Here is a 19582-nt window from a genome sequence, read left to right as displayed (position 1 = left end):
GACTACAGTCAGGCCATGTACATGTTTAAAATCTCTGTTGGACTGAACAAATGATAAAGGTTAATTTTACCCAACTTTTGATGTCTTCCATATAGGCACCGACCTCACTGTCCCCTTCATTTCCTTACTATGCATGAAGAGAACTGTGTCAATGAATACACTAAGGTGTGATTCATGTTTACTTCGCGATAAGCCATTTTACATTGTAAGGCAACTAGATTTGGTAAATTAGTCCCATTTCACCAAACAGTAAGGATCAAATGTTTATTCATTTCTTTACATCTTCGGAGAAAGTCAAATCCAGATATCCTGTCTACAACCTTACAAGTAAACAAAACTCTTTGACAAAACTTCTGTCCAATGCCAACTACTACTCTCCAGACATGGCTTGGGACCAGATATGGCACAGCCCAGAAAGTGCTCACAAAGGCAGCTAGAAGATGGTCTGTGGGCTTCAGATACAAGCAGGACCTACCACTTAGTTTCAGTACTAGTAAATGGTCCTTTGCATCTCCTACTTAGTTGAAGAAAAAAAGTTAATTGGCATGGATAAAAAGTGTAAATTGCAACTTTAAATGAAAAGGAAGAAGAAAGGTAATGAATAATGAAGAAGTGAGAAGAGCTACAAAAAACCCCATTAAACTATGATACGACATTTATGATTGCGATCACTTTGGATAAATATAACAGGGAGACTGGCTGCTATACAAATGAACCGGCATTTTAAAATACAGTTCATTTTATACATATGAGAAGGTCTACTCCCTGTAAACTACATCAGAGAATACTACCAACAAAAGGGAGGTAAGGAAGGAATTTCCAGAAGATTGGAAATTGGACCAACTTTGTTTCTATCAAAACAAATGGTAAAGTATCTTCAAAAAAAAAAAAAAAAAGAGCTGCACCAGTGCTGAACACTTTTGGCCATCCAGACATAAAGGCAGAAGCTGAGCTATAATGACTTAACAGCCCTGTACAGGAACGAATTATTACACAGACCTTATTGTGCATGGGAGGCTGTATTCTGTAAGGATATTTTGAGATGTAATGGTCAGGATTTCAGGTGCACTCAACTTTACATCCTTCATAATGAGAAGTATGAATGATGAGCACTTTTGAAGATCAATGAGGGTGCTTTGCTCAGTGAAGAACTATGGCTCTACAAAACTGAGTATAGAAATAATGTTTGTATGGAGCATCTTTTAATCTGTTTCCGCCCCAAGCTGGGAGAGCAGGATTAAAACTACTTGCTTTCCTTTCAGCTAAACATTTTTTTTTTCTAATCACATCACTTTACTCTGATTTACATGAGTTTTAGCTTCAAGAATCATTGGTCATTGCTGAATGCAAATAAGCACCAAGTAAAATTATATTAAGTTTGCACAATTGATCTTTCATCATTTTAAATGGTACCTTTTAAAATTTCCTGTAAAATCAGCCTGAAATACTCCCATCGTTGACTGCCATCAAGTAGAGCAGGGTCACTTTGGGAAAACCCATTCTCAGTGATGTAAATTATAGGGTTATTATATGTATCCTAGAACAAGAGAGCAGAAGTTTTATTCAGAACAGATGTAAGAAAGCCCATAAAATCAGATGCATTACCCTCTATCTTTTCTAAGCTACAAACTAAAACTAGTTTTCATCAAATTGCACTGACCCTATTAACTTAATTTTCCATGAGCTGACCTTTTATGACTAACAATGGAAAAGCAAAACTGTGCAAATATCCATGAAGACAGTGAAATGACTTATTTTAATGAGAAGACTAAAATATCTCCCGCATTAGCATCTGCTTATTGTCACTGCTCCTTAACCCCTTGGTACTGGCAGTCACCACATGTCCCACTGCCAGGAGTAGCTGCATGCCAGGAAAGCCTTACTGCTGGCATCAGAAAGATCATTTCTGGAGTTCAAAAGATGATATAACACTGGTGTGTCATTTCAAACTGTAAAATAGCTATCAAATACAAAGGCAATAGGAAAACACTAAGGCTTCTACTCTTTATAGCCAGCATGCAAAAATTAAATCAAGAATCCCAAGGTGACTTGTTTATTTATATCTTGTACAATGTCTTATGCCATCCAGATGGGCTCCTCAGAAAAAAAAACATCATCAGTATTACTCGTTGGATTCTCAGATCCCATCATTGGCCAGCTATTAGTGGTAAAATGCCCCTGTGAGCCTTAGGTCATTCCTTGATATAACACAGAAGTCAGTGCGAACTCCATGGTACTACAGCCAGCCATAAACTCCCAGATGCAAGAGGCCAAGAAGGATCCATTATTTGCTCAGCTTTACAGTTCAATGAAACACATAGCCTCCTGTCTGCATTCTCTTGGTCTTAAGCTGAACAGTTCAGAGCAAAGATGTCAGTAATACCCATGATCATCACTTTTTCTTTAGCAAATTCCAGAAGCTCTGACGGTGAGTAACCCTGCTTTGAATGCATTTCCAGAAATCTGGGACTTTGTGATGGCTGGATATTCACCATCAGTGAATATTGTCCTGACAAACCTATCTAAGGTAAAGGACAGGTACCCTTTAGTTGCTTTTTCATCTGCTTCAGAATTCGTAGAGGTTCTACCAGTCTGAGTTCAGAGCAACAGAAACAAGTCCACATTGTTTTCTCCAAATAGCGCAACTGTGTCAGGCTTTAGCATGAACTTTTATCACATTACAAGCTGACTTGTAAGCTCTGGTACCAATGCTGGGGCTATACCTTTCTCACAGCCACTGGCAGCGACAACATGAGGCTCATTAATAGTGATCACTCAGTCTCCAAATGTTCTGAAGCAATACTTTGCATGAATATCAAAGTTCTCAATGATCTTTTCAGCCCTCCAGCCACCTTCATCTTCTAAGGACTGAGGTAAGCGAAAGCAATACAGGGAGCAGGATGCCCTTTCCTAGGATAGAGATTTTGCTATAATAATTGACTCCTGAAAATATTAAAAGAAACAAAAAGGGGTTAACTTAATAACTTTAGTACATTTTAACACATGAAGAAGCCTCAGTGCACATTTTCCCTGATATGAGATGCAAATATTTCCTCTCAACTGCATGCTGACTACTGTTACAAGACCCCAGAGTTGGCAAAAATATTCAGCACACAAAATCTTCCAACCAGGCACATAAAATGAAATGAGGATGCAAATTTTCAAAATAGATCAGTGGACAGCAACTCCCCAGGAGAAACATAATTCTGATGGGGGCTGGTCACATGAAAATATAATCCTTTCATTTAAATGCCTGAATGGCAGCCTGGCTGCATGTACAAGACGAAAGCGTGTTGGAAAAATCCTGACACTTGAGACCCTGACAGGTAGATTTGTTCTAATGAAAGCATTGCTCTCCTTGAGAACTGTGTCCTAAAAAGTTTAGTGCCACATTCAGCAAGGTAAATAAACTGATCTTTTATGATTTGAACTTGGTTAGCAGGATGAGCTGTTTCCTCTGGACTGTTCCATTCTCCATCACTGTCTGCGTTAGCATCAAGACAAAGAAGCTACTGTCAATTCATTCAGTATTTTGCAATGGTGTGAATTCAATGGTTCCCTCATTAGATCTATATGACACTTAAGGCTTTTCATTGGGCTCTACTAGATTTTAGATGGAGTTTAGGGCACTGCTCTCTTCAGCCACCAGTTTGAATATCTTGGCAATAGTTTATCCAAGAAACCAACTCTCTTCCTTTTACCCTGCCACTGTTGCAGACTGCTCAATCCCTCTAATTGCAAGAAGGAATTAGTTCACCTCTCTAAAAGCTCATGACTTCCAACCTTTCTTGTCCCCCATGATAAGACAGAGATCAACTTCAATTTCCTGGATGTGCTGTTAAAGCTGGCCAGTACTGGGAATGTATTTCCAGAGGCTTAGAAGGAATTCACCTTCTGTTCAGATTTAGCAGTGGCTGACATGAATGTTTCCTAAAGGACTATTTTTATGCTGCTGAGAGGTCACTGTAAGTTTAAATATTAGGATACCTTAAGCACTTATATAGGCATTTCTAATTTTGCTTACATCCAAACACAACTACATTGCTTTTAAGCCTTCTGAAAATACTAGATATTGCAAAACACATCATAAGCTCTGGTTCAAAGAGTATCAATTAGCTTGCTCTTTTACTTGAACTATCTGGTTGAATGCAGTAATTGGAAAAGGCCAACTGTGGCCTTGAATTATTATTTGTTAAGCTAAGAGGCTCCAGCCAGGAATAGGTCTCCATCATGCTGGTGGAATGTAGAAATCAGTCAGCCTTTTCTTCAGAGACTTGGGCTAAATATACCAAAGTGTTTAAGAACCTTAGTAACCTAAAATCCATAAAAATTTCGTGGGTCTTAGACTACCACAAATCCTAAAAAGACATAGGTGCTTATGAAATGTCTATCCCAAGGCCTTGCTGCATTGAAACCCAGAACTGAGAAAGGTCTAAAGAAGTTGAAAACACAGAAGAAAGGAGGAGGAGAAAGACTAAGTTGCCAAAGTTAACAAAATGTATGCTTAGGAGGTTATGTATGGTTTAGATTATTATTCTTAACAGGTTTTGAACCAGAGATTTTGTTTAATCCGAAACAGAAAACTTGTTCATTAGTAAATATGTCTGTACTATATTGTACTCTGTATTCCCTGGTATTTTCAGGTTCAGCTTACAGTGTATTGATATTTAAAAATGCCAACACAGAACAACATACTACCTTCTTCTTAAAAGGACAGTATTAGACCTCAAATTATCCTAACTCCAAATGACTGATCGTAAGCATTTCCATCAAATGGCTTTTTTAAGACAACATTTACTGCAGCAATCAATTATGAGTCCCAGATTTAGACAGTGCCTTCTCCTAAACAAACAGGTGCATACACATCCTTTAGCACAGCAAGACTCAATAACTTTGTTTACAAAGTAATTCACAATAAATCTCACAGGTAGTTTGCTTTTCCTTCTGAACGCAGCACCAAAAAACCACATTAAATTCTGAGGAGATACGTGCTTGTGCCTGAAAATGTACCCATGTAAAAGAGGAAGGAACATACCAGAATTTTAAATTTAGAAAAGCAAATTCTTGCAATTTGCAAGAGCAGTTAGGAGCAAATACAGTTTGTTACTGTTACTTTTGAACAGAACTATTTCACTCCAGTGGGACTGGGTGTGTGTTAACTGTTTGCTGGTGGGACTGCAAGGTTTACTACACAAGCTTAAACCAGGAAAAAAGAAATCCTTTGCTGCTACAGGATCCTGTTCTACTATATTGAGAGTAATGCTTGCCTAAAAGACAGTAGCATTTCTCATTCTAATTTTCAGATTATAAATTACTTAGTACAATTTATAACATTTAAGTGCAACCAGCTATCATTCATTTTCTACATCTCAGTTAAACACCAATATTGGAAAAGATTTATGCTTTGTGTTAGGAAATGAAGAGAAACAGAACTGCATCCCTGAAAAACACAAATGTCAAGTCAAATTTCCATATTGTCTCATACCTTCCAGAGTAGCCTCGTTTAGTTTCTGTGGCTGTATGTGTCGGTCAGCTAGAAGCAGAAATACAAAACACATTCTTCTAAGAAAGCGCGTATACAAAAGTTTTGTGGAGACACCTCAAAACTTTGGGATTACAGATATTAAGTAGCATTTTGTCACTGGAAACTGAAAGATTGTTCTTTTTTCCTTTCTGTCATCTTCTCTTCCCATCCTGATTCCCTACCTTCATGATGAAGTGAGGCACAGCATCAAATTCTTCCTGACTCAATACCCGCCCCCATCTACTTCTATCTCCCTCCACACTGACACCTGGTGTTTAGCAGCTAACTTGTTCTGCCCACGGCACCTTCTAGGGTAAAAATAATTGTACAAAAATACTTTAAAAACAAACTTGGTGTAAGTTTTAACCTAAAGCTTGACACATCTTAAGAACAATACACCTACGACATTGCTGCTTTAAAAGATCCTACCCCCACTGAGTTAGAAACAGAATGGTTTTAAAGGTTTTCAAATGCCCTACGTCTTAGGTGTGAAATTGGTAGTGAATCAGTTGGTGTGAATGATTTTATTTGAAAGGACATTGCTCTAAGCTTTCTAATTCTTCACATGCTCTTTGTAAAAATGTTTATACAGAAGATGATGGCCTTTCCATGCTATGCAGTTACAATTGCTTCAACAGATCACTGCACAAGAGAAGTGAACTCCTGCCTAATGAAAGCTGGCCTACTTGGAGTCCCTCCAATGCCCTTTTGCTAAATGTAAAGTTCATAATATTAATCAGGCAACTGCTTATACTGGGGATCAAGTGAACATTTTCTGAAATTACAGCTGAGTTTTGTCAAAATGTTAGCTTTCAGTGCATTCAGAATGTCTGCTTGCTATCTCCCGCTCTGACGTCTACATAACAAAGCCCCTTCGGTAGGCAGCTCTGTGGGGTTGTACGGTGCCTGCAGCCCCAGACGAAGGAACATCGGTACAGGAAAGAAACCATAAGGACTCAGCCAAATGTAAATTCAACACGCCACAAAAAACATTCCTCGGGAAGGGCATGCTGTGCCAGTGAAAGTGGGCCGCGTATTGTAAATTTTGGTGGCAAAGGGAAGGCTTCCATTCAAGCCTCTCCAGGATGCTGGCACGTTTTTTTGCAGTCATGCTCTGCAGGGGAAAATGGCTGGTTGGTCTGTTTACAGCAGATTCACCAGCCTCCCTTTTTGAGTTCTTGAAACAAAGGCTCCTCCACTCTCTGGTGAAAACCGTAATCTGCAGGATGCAGAGGACAGGCTGCTGCCTATTGAGCAGCCAAACTCTACATGACCAAAATTCTGCAGAAAAATATTGCTTCTGCTGGTATCTTCCCAGTACAGATCAGGATAACCTGAAGAGCATTTTCTAAGAAATTCTTTCCTTTTGTAGCCCTCCATCTTTGTAATCTTCAAACCAGGGGAAGAAAAGAATTGCCAAGGCAAACACTGCCCCAGAAGTATAAAGATATATATCTTCTTGGTAGAACTGAGATTCAGGAGAGTAGGAGGCAGAACTGAGATTCAGAGGCTCATCCAAATCTACTTTGCCTTTTCTCCTCGGAACATTATCCTCCCAGCATACAAGAGACCTCAGCCAACTATTTTGATTCTCCCATCCCTTCTGGTTCAGCTTCAGTTGCTTTTATTCTTCACAATTCTCCTCATTTCTTTGTTCTTCCATTCCCTGCTTTCTGCAGGCAAAGCTGCTGTCTCCTATCTTTTCCTAGTAAGTCACCTTCATCTTTCCCCTGCACCATACCAATGGAATTAAAATAAACACATCCGAAGTGTAACAAATTTTATATCTGACTTCTAGCAATCTGATGAGCTTATTTATGTCCTGTGTCCCTCTCCACTTTTACATTGTCTGCTTAGACTCTGAAAACTCTTCTCTTCAGAGCCGGGACTGTCTCGTGTTCGTCAGAGAACAAAGCACAGTTCCTAGCTGAGTCTGAAGAGTCCTCTGATTTGCGAAAGAAAATATCTGGGAGAAGTATGTCCCTCCTAGTGCAAAATAGTCGATGTGGAGTTCAGTACATGAGTGTATACGATCAACAATCTAAATGCATTTGCCAAATAAGATACTTGTCTATTGTAAGCCATCCAAAAATATCCTCATGGCTAGGATCCCTCTAAGTATAAACACTCTGATGAAGCAAAATGATTTACAGTTACAACGAAAAAAACCTGGAGTAAGCAAAAAGATACATAGGAAACATAATACTAATCCTATCCCAAAAGATTGTGCTATCCAAGGGGATCTAGAATATTAATTAGTAAGTTGTTGCAAACCTATAAAAAATCATCCCGTAATTACTCTGAAAAAAGTTGCAATTTCAAAGCTACACTGCAGAATAGCATACTGGATTAATTATGCCAGACTGCAGCAATAACCTTGAATTAAAGCTGCAACCTTCTATTTTTAAGAAACAATTGCCTTTCTGGTTGATGAAACCTGTCGTCCCATCAGGTAACAGACGTGACCAGGAAAGAGAAAAGCGATAATGAGTCAATCCAAGCTGTTTGATACATTTCAAATCTTCCTCCCACAGAGTGTAGCTGCCACAAGCTACATCACCAGTCTGGTTCTTGAAAACTCGATCTCCTCCCTGATGGGTGAATGTGTCCCAGACATTAGCGCCCTTTCCATCTGCATTTCAGCCTTCTGCTTGAAAAACTAAACTTGGTCGTTACACTTTTGACATCAAAAGACATATGTTGAATGTAAATATTTATCACAAAGTAGGCACAAACCCCTCAAAATCCTATGAGCAAATCAAGCAGCATTCCCTCCCCCTCCTCATACCATTTAAAGTAACTAGGAACTTGTAAGCATCAGTATATATTTGCATTAGGTTTTGCATTTATTCATAATTTTGCTTGCTGCTAATTATTTGAAAATCTTGTTGTAAAAAGCGTTTAGAGTTCTGACACTCTTCACACTTCCTTAGCCAAAAATCAGATGTTTGCAATTCTTGAGATATTACAGGTTTTCACAAAGGGCATTTTCTAATGCAACTTCCATCCATAAATGTAAAAGATCAGTCCATATCAAAGAAAGCCTCTCGGGTATGAGAAATACATCCAACAAATAGGCACTTATGGCTTTCTGGATGTCCTTTGAAAATCCTGACAGTCTGTTAAAAAGAAAGGAATGCCATTATGAGCCATGGCCCTAGGCACATACAAGCTGAATTAATAACACAGCTCTGCAAAACTTCTGCTTTTTGCTTAGCCAAACGTTCACAGAAATGAATTTTAAATGCTCAAAACCCCTGCACTATTTCCTTCACTTTCGTAGTTTCGGGAAATTTCTTTCCAATTCGAAAATTCAGATAGACAGATTACCTTTAAAATATTCAAAATCTAGCTCTTGTTTGAGCTTACACAGTACTAATATCCCATAGTATTTAAAGCAAATAAATGCACCTTTCTTCATGACAAGCAGCTTAGTCTTTCTAGAGCGATGCTGTAGCTGAGGCAAATTTTTCATTTTTAATGTGGAGAGCTCTGTAAACTTGCACCCCTGCAAAGTGTGATTTTATCATAGAATTCCAAATAACCCTAAAACAGGCAGCCTCACTTACCAGCAAGATTTTCCAGAGCCCCAGTGAATGCACTGTTCCAGGGTTACTCTTTAAAAACTAAAATGACATTGTGTGTTAAAATCATGTATAAATTAAATATCAGTTGGGTTGTAAGATTAATAACTATATAATAGCTACATATCAATCCTCAATAAAAGTGTTTTAATAATCAATTAGTATCATAGAAATTAGAGATGGAGGAGAACTATTAGGAGGTCATTGAGTCCATCCCCTGCCAACGCAAGATTGCTCCCTTAAGTATATTCAGTACTTAATACGCATCTGTCTTATTAAATCTAAGTTTAATGCAAGGTTAAGCATATTGAAGACACTTAATTTAAAGCATTACTAAAATTTGTAATATCACTTCTATAACCTAGCTTTTCAAAGATCATTGTCACATTTCATGTTCTTTACAGAATTTTATTGCAGCACACGAACACCAATACGTCTACATTTGGTTGGTCAGTAAATTAGACTCTTATATGGGACAACCTTCAAAGTAGGTCAAATTTTAGATCCAGACAGCTTGAGTTTCTCTTAATCTCAGATTTTATCACAGACTGTGCTCTGTCTGTGTGCTCCTTGGAAAAAATACAGTGCTAAAAGTTTTCTATATCCTGCTTCTGATTACAAATATGCCTGCTGAAATAGTCATTTTAGAGGAGTGTAGGAAATAACAAATAACAGTAATTCTTTGGTGGTACCTAGAATTTAGAAGCCTTTAAGAGCAGGCTTCCTGCACCATACTGCTATGATACAGCTCCTTTTTCCCTACGGTGGGAGTGAAGGGAAGCCAAAAGCTGCCACAATGGGCAGCTAACACACCTTCATCTAAGAAACATCAGCTAGCGCAGATGCTGAGCGATTTCTTTTTTGTCTGCCTTCCTCCGGCAAAGGAGATGGGAGGGAGGGGGAGAAGCATTTGATTTCCAGCAGAGTATGACAGTACTACTCCAGTGGCCATTAGCCACTCTAAAGCCCTGACTGGGGCTGCAGCAAACAGACCCACTTTCAAGCATTCCTCATGCTGTTCGAAGAGCCTCTCTGTGCAGCGCAGAGTACCCGAGCTGGCTAAATAAAGTGTAGGAAGCAATCTAGCCAAGGCAACAGAAATCTCCACATACACTAACGCATCCCGCTGAGCCACAATTAGTCTGCACAGAGCTCTGCTCTGCTTCAGTGAACTGAGCTTGCACCTCCACGCTTGCTGGGAAACCTGCACGCTACGCAGCAGTTGGCAGGGTAGACATACCCTCCGATTTTTAGTGAGCTTCAGGGCCAGGAAAGAACGGTGGTGAGGAACCAATTTTACATTTCAAGCACATAGGTGAGACTTAGCAAGGAAATCATCACATAACGTGTCATCAAATGATCAATATAAATCGTCATGAAACGTGATGCATGTTCCCCATTCTCTGCAGTTATTACAAAGGAATAAGACAGAATGTTTTTCCATTTAAGTGAAGCAGGAATACCACTGATCTGAGTATTTAAGTTTTCATGTACTTTTCCAAGTTAGTTTTTCTTCTAATTCAGTTTTGCTTTCACCTTTCCGAGTGAAATTTTCTTGGCCTGGTCTCTGCCCAAAAGGTGAAATTTTGTTTGAATTAATGCAGTTCAACTATTTGGCACATGAAAGAAGTGAAGAAAACCACTTTTACCATTACGATAATTTTTTGCAACTTTTCCCTCTCTCTCTCTCAAAAAAAAAAAAAATCAAGCAGAGAGTTGAAATTTAGCATAGAAATGGCCCTCAGTAAGAAGAAGTGCTTTTGAGTGTTCTGGTGCAAATTGATTTTGATTTGACTGAGTCATGAACCTTTGAAATCTGCACTTTGAGCATGCAGAGTACAATTGGTATGATTTTTTAGCACTTTGAAATATACAGAGTGGAGAAGGTTGTGCTGTGCATAAATACATAGCTGACAGTAAAAAATAAAGTAGCCTGTCAGCCCTTGACTCATCCACTGTGTATCTTGTGATATGTGCAGCAACTGAGTTTGGACTCCACAAGAACTATTGCTTCAATCATGCTGCCTCTAAGTCGGAAGCTGCACAGCTTCCAAAGCTTTCAGGAGAAGGAATTCCCTGTTGAGTTTCTTACTTCTGTGGGAAAAGGGTCATTTGAGTAGCGTCTAGACCATATTATAGATTTTTATTTTTTTTTTTACGTTTCTCCCACTCAGAAGCCTTAGGAAAGCTCATTAAAAATACATTAAGAGAACATTAAAGTTGCACATCTAGCCACTCAAAAGGCAGGAAATTATAATGACATTCTATATGCACACACAATTCACATTTTAAAAATTAGTTAGTAGAGCTATGTGCATTGCAGGACTCGAGTTAGAATCTGGCCCAGAATATTGATTCCCCGGGAACAGCGAGCTGTTCAGTCTATTAGATGAAGCTAACTGAGCTCGTTAAAAGGTACCAAGCACGGGCAAGTACTCTCGCTTTCAGCAATAACCAAGAACTAAAGGCTACATCCTCAAAGACAATTTTAGATCTACAGCTCCCATTTAGGTACCGAAATCAATGGGAGCTAAGTGCCTGTATGCTGCAGGGTATAATATGAGAAAATCAGATCTATGTGTATTTTAAAGGTCTCTAAACACACATTTATGAAGAGATAAAGGAGGGGGTGTGTGGTGGTGGTGGTTATGGCCGTAGCTGTACCTGCAGCTTATGGGTTTGCATTTCCTACTCTGCCACATATTTTCATATCATGCTGGGAAAATCACTTTATCAGCACCTCAATTCAGTTGGGAACGTGACACATGTCCTGGGGGGACAGCATCCACGAGTCCTCTCAGTTCACCATTTTTCATACTCTTCGGAGATCAATTCCTAACTGAGGACCCCCTGTGAGTACCAGTGTCTGATAAGGTAGTTCTCCCATCCAGTTTTGGAATAGCCAATAGTAACCTACTTAAATTAGCTCCAGAGAAAGGAAGTACTCAAGCACTAGTTAGAAAATTACTTATTTCTGCTTTTTTTCCCCCCACTCCCAATAGCTAGTGCAAAGTTCCTCCTCCATTTTGATTACCTAGCCATAATTCTAAGATTTGAAACATCTTTTACCCTCTTCTTACTGCTCAGGCCACAAGTGTTTAAACAGAAGTGCTACATGGATTTGCATCAGATGTAGCATCTACGTAACGAGGCAAAGATCAAACACTGCCCTGCCTACATCCAGACTTTTTGTTCACTTAAACCTTCCTTAACACTTTGGCAGCTAAAAATTGACACCTTCAATTTGATATGCCGCTGTAGCTGCACCCCAAGCAAATCCAACTGGAAAAGCAATATCCTCTGGCACCGGCTGCAGAGGACAGGCGAATACACAACATTATGCGACGCTATGGAGATGTGGGCTTCATTTGCAGACAACGGTTTCTGGCTCCATCACTCTGCCACTTGTTACAAGCAGATTCTATACTGAAGACAAAAATAAACCCTCTGCAGCTTCACACACTGAAGGGCAAGCCGTGTGCTTTGCATATCTCAGGATTAAAGCGGAGAGGTTCAGTCAGCTAACAGTGAAAGTGGAAAAGGCAGCAGTGGAAAAGTCTAGGGTGGTCACGGGCAAAGGGCTCCTCCCAGGACGAAGCATTAGTACACAGAACAGACCCCATTCCCCTTCACTTCCATCTCACCTCCCACCTCCCACCTCCCAGCCAAAGGACTTTGTGGACTCTCTACTCAGCATAAATCCTTTAGCCACCAGGCAAAAAGTCATTTCCACCCCTTTCAGTAGATTTCAAAAACCAGCAGCACCTCCTCTTTTCTAGCATCAAATTATTTTTTTTTTCTCTCCCAACACCAAAACAACTGGCCTGCAGTGGGTGGGAAAGGATGTTTTAGCCATTACATGTTTAGCAGTGGAAACCAATGAGTAGAAGAGGAAGATTTGTATGGGAGCACGGACAGAACAGCTATCTTTCTCCTTCTTTAAAATCCCACGGATGCTCGTTTTTTCTGGAGCAGCAATGACAACCTTATGGCATGTGTGCCAGAACCAGCATCTGCAAAACAGCCCTCAGGTCTCTTCCTCTGCCTTCTGTCAAGGCTGTTACTGCTCTCCTGTCAGCAGGCTGCGAGGGGAGCAGCAGCAGGAGTCAGGGCACGGCTGGAACAAGTGGGATGGGCTGAAAGTCGTTTACTGTCCCTTCCCAGAAAACTGTAGCACCTGGCACACTAGATGGCACTACTGCGATTTTTTTTTTTTTGGGCGGGGACACACACACACTTACAGGAGTTTTTTTCCCTGTTTATTACAACACGATGTTCACGCTGCTCTTGCCCAGGTCACTATCTGAATTTCTTGGACTGTTAGGCAATAACAGATCATCGCTACTATTTTTTCTTCTTGTTTACTTTTCTTGCACCCTTTTGATTTTGAAATCTTTCTGGGTGAGGACCGACTCCTGCAAAGCATTATACACATAAGTGATACTTTCTTTGATAAAGAAAACAAGGCAAACCTTACCACACACAGAAAAAGCCACTGATACAGTTAATGCACATACATACTTTTGCCAGAAATACACACAGTGAAAGAGTCAACTTATTAGGAAAAAAAAACCCAAAACCCTTTGTAGAGATGCAGAGAAGCTGATTTAATTCCAAAGTGCACATTGCAGAACCAGACAGTGCAGCTGCAATGCAAAATAAATCAGGCTTTCACAGCAGGCATGCATTTCCTCAAGTGTCTTTCAAAGGAAAGGTAAAAGCCCCTTGAATACAAAGGAACAAAGGGGGAAATGAGGCACAACATACCAACTTGTTCCCAAAACACACGCTGACACATGGTCTACGCAAACACACATATCCTGTACATGTTTTATACAGATGACTAAAAGCTGATGCAATGAACTAGTTAACGTTCCCTGGTCGAAGCAGCCTCCTCAGGCTTCCATTTGCAAGAAGGTAAGCCTTGGACAGTTAACAGTAAAACTCATCAGGGACACCTTAAATAATGATTAATAGGTATTAATGAACCAGAGTAATTATGCATATTTTTACATCATTAAATGTTATTGGTAGGTATCTGAAAATTTAAGCGACATTAAATCTTTTCCCAGAAAATCTTACAATTCAGTTTCACAAGAGAGATAATAAATATGTAACTCAATAATAGCAAGAGAGGGGCAGAGAGGAGATAGTAGCAGTAAAAACACAATAAAAAGTTTTATAAAAATGCTTAACCATAAAAACAAGGCTAAAACATGTCACTGCTGATTCCCTGGCAGAAATCAACAGAGACAGAGATGGGGTTTAGGAGAGATTGAGTGGGAGGAAAATATTCCATAAGCAGCCTGGGGAAGAGTGAACAAAATTTGCCTCAGAGGTTAAGGCAGATTCACAGTAATGAGATAGCAGGCTCTGTCAGATAAGTAGGCAGATACTGAAAGATGCGGAGCTTCAAAATTCAGAGAAGCGGAGTTTATAGCAGCTAATCTCAAACTCTTCTGGCAACCCAATTTCTAGATATGTGACCCCACTTCTGGGTGTATTTCTGGACTCATGAACTCACTCCTTGTCGCAATAGCGATACTTGCAGTTATATTTCCATTAGACCCACTGCATGTCATGGCCTTTAGCATGCACCTGCCTTCCTACTCTTATAATTTTCACTACATCTAACAAATAGCCTGACCCCAACCTGAATTTCAGTATTTCACTGTCCCGTTGTTTTGTTCAACACATATAAGTACAAAACTGTAAGAGATCTCATTTCTACCAAGAGGCAATTTTTTTCCAGACTAGGCTTAGGGTTTTTACCTTTGCACTAACACAGCCTATACATAACTAAAAGAGCTCAAGCCAAGTATTCCTAGGAAAAATTGAGCAGTTCTTGGATTTCCAAATGGATTTGGATAAAAATATTTTTGGCAAGTCGATAAAGACCAAGAATAAGTGGCTCTGTTGCTAAGGGTTGGTAACCTAACTTTACAAAATGCTAGGCATTGTATTAAGGTGAAGGATGAACAGGCTTTGTCGTTGGGCCCTTAAATCATGTGGGATTAACTATTATCAGAGGAATTGTATCTTGTCAAAATGAGTTTTTCCTGACTGAATCAATGTTTCCTAATGACATTTTAGAAATATGTTTAAAAGTATTTACTATAGAATTTGGAAATCAAACTTTGAAGGGGGTGTGAAAATTAAAAACTCTTTCCTGAAATTGTAAACTGTGCAGGAACAAAAGAAGGATATAGCTGCTTTGGAAGCAAGACTGTACGTCTCTGGAACAGCCAAAGATAGAAGTTCACATATTCTGTGAGTTGTCTTTGAAATTGCTACTCATAAATTTAGCTTCCCTCCCTGGCAACATAATGGAACAGCTATTGAGAAAACAAATTTACTAAAACACTTTCAAGTCTACCAGACAAACTTGATTTTTAATAGTAATACAAAATTAATGAATAGAGAGCAGAAGCTATACCATCACATGTCTGATTTTTTGCAGTATACTGGGGTTTTTTTTAGGATATTTTAGCACTGAGCTTAAGGTGTTCTCAATTATGTTATGGAGACAGTTTCCACTTCACACTGTGGCTGCAGTTGAGGACTCCTAACTTTGATCCTCTAAATTGAGCCTTAATTAGAAGCCTCTGCTGGATTGTTGATTAGCTTTTCTTCTCCCATCTCCGATGTGTCAAAATTCTGTTCCCAAACTTAAATCAAATTGGAAATGAACTATCATGTTGACTGAAATGAAGGGTGATGACAAACAATGAAGGGTAATGATAAACAATAACTTTGAAGGGAGGCATTTAGTGCGGTACACAAAGATTAGTATTACTTCCGATCTCATTTAATAGCTTCAATAATGAGCTAGAAGAGGGAGTAAATGGTACATTAATGAAATCTGCAGATCTATTAAACTAGGAGGAGCCGAGCACACTGCTGAAAATGGAGAAATAATACAAGGGGTCACAGGAAGATTAGAAACATAGGCAGAATACTGCAATGAGATTCAGTTTAGAAGACAGAAGAATAGTATTTGGGTAAAAAAATCAACAGATGGTAACAGGTAAAAAAATGGAGAGCTGTAATGCTAGAAGAGATTTAAAATCAGAACATCAGGAAAACTAGGCAAGAATCTGTAACTGAGCAGCGGAAAAACCAGTGAAATTTGGGTAAAACTGTTAAAGATTAAGCAAAGTAATGACTCATCTTAAAGCAGCTCTATAACCATCAGCTCTCTTCTGCATTTAGTCTGGGCACTGGAAAAACAGACTATCAGTCAGCTGGTTAGAGCTACAGAATTTTTTTCCTGGAAGAAAACTTAAAAGTAAGCCATCCATTTAACAAAGAGAGTGCTGTCTTTCATGAAGTGAATGACATAACAGTGACCCACTGGCTAAAAGACAGTAAAAAAGCATGAGACTGAAGAAATATAATATTCTCCCACTGCTTCTGGTAATTGCATCATGCAGCTTGAATTTTTTGATATTGCTGAGGAAACTACCGATGTAATGCCAGCTGCTATGAGCTTTCCAATACCAGATATATGTGCACAATACCTTGAAGAGCTAAAGCTAGTTGTGAGCAAGTTAATTCCAGTCAAGGAGCTCACATAAATTAATCTTGCTGGGAGTAACTCTACACGAGCTATAGCCCAGCACCAAACCAGTGTTACATCACTCCCTGTACCAGAGAGAGTTTTGGCAATTCTGCATGGCACATCATTCAGATGTATAGTATGTATGTAAAGTGATATTCCAGATTGGTCATCAGTCTTCAAAAGTCCTTGGTAGCTCTTAGCTGTTGAAGGCATCGTCCTTTATTGCTGAGTGCCTCCATACAGTATTTTTAAGTGGGCTTTGCCGCTCAGGAGTTTGTCACTGTCACTACGTTGTGACCGAACACTGAGTGTGCAGAGAGCGGGGCATTGATCCACAGCTTTAAATTTGCACACTTCAGTAGAAAACCTGGCAAAAGCCCTTTCATGTAAAACCATGCTCTGTTCATTTATATCTCGGCATGTCCTGCCATTCCACCCTTCAGGATTGCTCGTCTTCTAAGTGAACAAGCTTAAAAACAATGAGCCATCATGCAAAAAAGTCAGGATGAAAAAAGAAGGAGATATAGATATATATATATATATATATATATATATATATATATATGAAAACCAACATAAAAAATGCCAGAAGACAGACCCCCTGGTCCCTTGTGAACACAACTTGTTTGCTGAGACAGCAGCCTTTCACTGATGTTTTAGGGAGAGCTGCTATGTTTTCCAGAAATTCAGAGTTTCAAGACATTTGCAGAGCTACCTACTGGCAAACTTGCTTGATATGATTTTGCCAGGAAAACATCTGCTGTACCTAATCAGATTGGCTGCAACTGGTTAGAATGACACATCTGAATGGTTTTAAACTAAACTTGTTAACATTTTTAAAAAATAAGGCAAAGAAGTCTTACGTGTCTGTGAAAGCAGCATAGTTTCCCTATTTATGTCATGAATATGTAGGCTATTTCACTACGCAGCTGAATTTTCAAAATCACATATGCATAATCACAAATCTTCACTGCATAAAGTTCTGCTTTAAAACCAGTATGCCCCACATTTTTACAGTATGTACACTTGGAAATCCCAGCACCTTATCCAAGGGTTACCTCTCTCAAACGTCATTTAAGTGTCCACATGAATACCAATCTAGAGGTCAAATTTGACTCTTTTGAAAATGTGGGCCCACTATCTGGTTGTTTTGATGCTTCTGAAACTTCTCCCTTGTTAACAGCTAAATCATATTTACCCTTAGAACCTGCCATATCACTTGGGTTTTATTCTTGGGAGATTATATAGGTGATGTCTGCATTATTCTCTCACTATAGCATTCACAACTTACATATTTCCCAGCACAGCACTGACTTCTTTTTTTTTTTGCTTGCTTCTGGCCCCCACGCCATCAACAAGAAGAAGCCAAAGCAGGACAGAGCTTGCGGAGACTGTAGCCCCCACCCCACGCACACAGCCACCCGCAGCCCCTGCTGCCGTTGCGCTCACGGGATGCAGAGGTGTGTGCTCCCATCACATCACACAGTGGCTAAAAACGCTGCTGAGAAGTTTGAATGGCTTCAGGGAGGATGAAGCTATCAACCCTCCACTGATACCAGTGGAAATCCCTAGCCAGCGCCAACCAAATGTGACGAAAAACTAACATTTGTGAGAATACATGGCTGAATGAATGAATTGACTGATATTGGTGTTGCAGCTGATGGAAAGCCTGAAAAGTAGGTCCAACTATAATATTAGGCACCAGAGAATATGCTCAGAGGAGACACATTACATATGCCGGTACCATGGGAAATGCTTCAAATAAGATGCATAAACCCACAAAAAAGCAAAAATTAAAACCCTCAGATAGACCTGGTTTTAAAACAGAATGATCACAGAAGAACTTTTTTTCCCCCTCAATTCTATACAGGCTTTCTCACCAGAACACTAATAACCTAGAAAAATTCTTAACATTTTTTAAGTTGGTTTTTTTTTTTTTCATTTCAACGTTTTTTATTATGTATTCAAACACATACATAGAATAAAGTAGGAAAGGATTCTGCTCAGACCAATTTTATACTGGAGATATATTGACTAAACCAAACGATTTCAACATTTATGATATGTATTAAGTCCTGTAAAGTCCCACATTTTGTTTTCAGAATTAGCTAGAAATAGTGTGACTAGTTTTTATAGCAGTGAAACTGTCTTTCATTTTCCTTTCTTATAGAAATGCTGTTTCTAATGTCACTGGCTATGACTAATGACATTGACTATGACTTTAGCAAATACGCTTGAAAAGCTTCTTCCACCAGTCAGGATTAAGAAATCCCATTATATTAGTGCATTTATATAAAATTCACTTCCCTATATCAGCAATATGGAACTATCTACTATTAAGCAGCAGCACACTATGAGAGACAGTAGTTGATATTACTTTTCAAAAGATTTGTGCTACACCATTATGCTGTAAATATTTTTTCCTTTTGCAAGAAATACTATCCATTGTACTCTTCATTTTTATCCTGCAAAATATTAGTGAACACTACTGCTTGCACCTGGAAAGGGAGATAAGTAGTACAGCAGCACTTTAATTTGACAAAGTAATCCAAACACCTATTTGGATTCAGTAAATACAGGTTATTTTTCAAACAACTTGTGCTTTATATATATATTTTTTGGTCTTCCAAACGGTATTTCAGATGTGCAGTGATGTCGCAGGATTATGTTATTCTGGGAATATCACAAAACATGTACCTGACCCTGAAGCTAAACTAATAGAATCAAAAGAAAAAAATCAATACAACTGTTTAACATAGTTCTCTCTTGCTTGATTTAAACACATAAATAGAAAAAAAGATTAAAGGATACAGTAGGTATAATGGTGCAGCACTGACCTTTTTATCATCAGAGAGGTTGTCTACTTAACAAAGAAGTCACACGAATGAATACAGTATCTCATTCAATTTAAGC

At 39.0% G+C, this 19582-nt stretch overlaps 1 pseudogene; it reads right to left on the bottom strand.

Annotated features, from left to right (window-relative positions):
- Positions 1–1402: 1402 nt before the first annotated feature.
- On the bottom strand, positions 1403–12835 carry LOC104288798 (annotated as a pseudogene).
- Between the last annotated feature and the right edge of the window lie 6747 nt (positions 12836–19582).

This window comes from Charadrius vociferus, unplaced genomic scaffold (genome assembly GCF_000708025.1).
Source record: "Charadrius vociferus isolate BGI_N301 unplaced genomic scaffold, ASM70802v2 scaffold306, whole genome shotgun sequence".
In the NCBI taxonomy this organism is placed as follows: domain Eukaryota; kingdom Metazoa; phylum Chordata; class Aves; order Charadriiformes; family Charadriidae; genus Charadrius; species Charadrius vociferus.
The sequence above is the reverse complement of the archived record's forward strand: the minus strand, read 5'-3'. Positions and strand labels throughout refer to the sequence as shown.